The sequence below is a fragment of the Momordica charantia genome, assembly GCF_013281855.1.
Source record: "Momordica charantia cultivar OHB3-1 chromosome 7 unlocalized genomic scaffold, Mcharantia_2.0 BLBB01000007.1, whole genome shotgun sequence".
Lineage (NCBI taxonomy): Eukaryota > Viridiplantae > Streptophyta > Magnoliopsida > Cucurbitales > Cucurbitaceae > Momordica > Momordica charantia.
Genome location: NW_028275165.1, coordinates 18,308,304 through 18,310,864, shown reverse-complemented (window position 1 = coordinate 18,310,864; position 2,561 = coordinate 18,308,304). Strand labels below are relative to the sequence as shown.

At 30.6% G+C, this 2,561-nt stretch overlaps 1 long non-coding RNA gene across 1 annotated transcript; it reads left to right on the top strand.

Annotated features, from left to right (window-relative positions):
* The first annotated feature begins 247 nt into the window (after window positions 1–247).
* LOC148210485 (uncharacterized) lies at window positions 248–1,904 on the top strand. The gene is made up of 2 exons (XR_015792321.1): window positions 248–499; window positions 1,409–1,904. It is a non-coding gene; the product is annotated as an uncharacterized LOC148210485 (long non-coding RNA).
* The last annotated feature ends 657 nt before the right edge of the window (window positions 1,905–2,561 follow it).

Below are 2,561 nucleotides of genomic sequence, written 5' to 3'. Positions count from 1 at the left end.
GATTACTTTTTAAAAGTAAAAAAATCAAAGCGAACATTTTAAAAAGTACCTGATGAAAATGAACTAAAATTAAAAATACAAGACGAAATTAAGAATTAAAACTGAAAATAAAGGGATATTTTATCCAATCGATATTTACTCATTTTTCTTTCTTATCAAAATTAATTAAATCTTTAATCGATCATTTTTTTCTGATGTGAAATATATTTCACATTTAATTTTCATAATTATCCGACACAAGAATGAACTTTGTTATTATTTTCAAATAAAGTTGCGGTTTGAGAAGCAACAGCCCCACCAAGCACCGCCCTCTGATTCTCTGGGCTCTGGCGGCTGTCCGAACAATTCTGAGCCACTCAACGAGCAGAAGAAGCCATAGCCTCTCTCGCAAAAAACCTCTTCTCCGAAGACCCAAAATTCGAGAACCAAAGAAGATCAAACAATTTAGCCGTAGTGAGAACGTACTTTAAGGAACTTCCACCCAAAAGTCTCATTTATTGTAAGTGGGTCTCTCTCTCTCTCTCTCTCCCCTGTTTTCACTGCTTTCAATTTGCTATGTTCACTTCCGTAACCTGTTTGATATAATGCCTCTGAGAAACATATCCCATTTTGTAATAATAAAAAAGAAAAAACTAGTGGGGCTGGGAGTGCCCGAAACATGTTTGATGTAATGCCTCTGAGAAGCATTTTCATTCTTTTTGAAATTACGATTTTGGGCTTGGACGTTAGTTTCAATTTGGTGTCTATAGTCTTAAAATTTTCAATTTGATCGAAGCCGTAGTTAATCTCTCAAACCATCTATGTCATTGTCATATTGAATACGCATGTTTTTTTTCATAGAGTCACGAGGTAGCCAAATTATGTGCTAGTTGACTGTATTAAAATTTTGGTACGAGTCAAAAATAGGTGAAATAGATCTGTTTTTGGGTTGGAGATTGGTTCATGAGGTGTAATTAGACCATAAGGATCAAATTAAACTTAACCCAAACTTTTATAAGCTAAAGTGAAACTTTCAAGAGACGATATAAACTTAAGAATCAGTGGGATCTTCGAAGACATGTTCGATGTAATGCCTGCGAGATTTTTTTTTTTAATTATTTATTTTTTTGTGAAATAAGTGGAGTTGAAATTTGATATTTTAAATGTCAATGTCGATGGAAATGTTGAGTCTCAATTTAATAGAAATATCGATGTCTATGGATATTTTTGTAAAAGTTAGAAAACTTAAAAAAAATCGTAAAAAATATTTAAATTAACAAATAAACATTTTCCTATTTCTAAATTAGTCAAAAATAATTAATATTAATATTATGTATATATTAATGTCGATATTTTTTTTATTTTGTGGAAATGTCGATTTATCCCTCGTGTCGACGTCGAACTCATGAAAATATGAACATGTTGATAGAAATGTCGACGTGTCTATTCAATTGGTGACATCGAGAACCTGTTCGATGTAATACCTGTGAGGAGACATTGCCATTTTGCTTTTCAAAAAAACCGGTGGGGTGGTTGTTGTCGTTGGTGACGTCCGTAACCTGTTCGACGTAATGCCTGTGAGAGACATTTTTCCACTACCCCTTTTGGCTTCTTCCCCATATTTAAACCAGTGGGGTAATTGGTTGGTTTACTTAGAAGAATAATCAATCTGTAACTCATTTTTGTAAAGTAGAAAAGCAAAAAAGGTGGTGCTCAAAAATCATGAGAAGTAATAATAACTCCTTGTTTGTTCCTCTTTCATTAATTGCATCAAAAGCTGGTGAAATTTTGGGTGTTGCTATGGGGGACAAAGAGAGGGATGGGCCAAGGCCACTGTATGCCCTATAAACTGCCAATGTGAATGAATAATCCTTATGCACAATCATTTTAACATTATTCAAAGTTATGTAATAATTTTATTTGATTATTTGATGTTATATTATTGCTATTGAATGTTTTGTTTTTGGTTGTTTATATCAGTTTACTAGACGCCCAATAAGGTGTACAATTTGATTGAATTGATTTTGATGAGTAGTTAAAGTTATGGCTTGTCTTGGAAGTAATTATTTACTTCGAATTGACAACAATTTAGCTTTTGAACTTTAGTGTATGATAATCTAATATACGTAGTTAAAAATTTGTGATAATTTAGTCTTGCTATAAAAAATCTCATCAAAGTTAGATCTTGGTTTTTATTATGTAAGGATTTAGTTTTTGTAATTTATAAACACATTTGATCCTATCATTTAATCGATCTACATATATAAGAAACTCCCATTAAATCTTAATAATATTTTTCACGGTAGGAATTAAATCATTACAAATTTTAAAATTTAAGAATTAAATTGTTATATACTAAAGTTAAAGGGTTAAACTGTTACAAATTTGAGAATACAAAGACTAAATCGTTACAAAATTCAATAAAAGTGATCAAAAATAAATTTTAATTTTCAATTTAAATTAGGTTTGCATGGTATTCAAATGAGTACGTTGGACGAGATGTTTTTCAATAGTTTCTAAATTTAACTTAGACAATTTCAAAAAATTGACGTATAAAATAAAAATTTAAAATCATTGTTAAA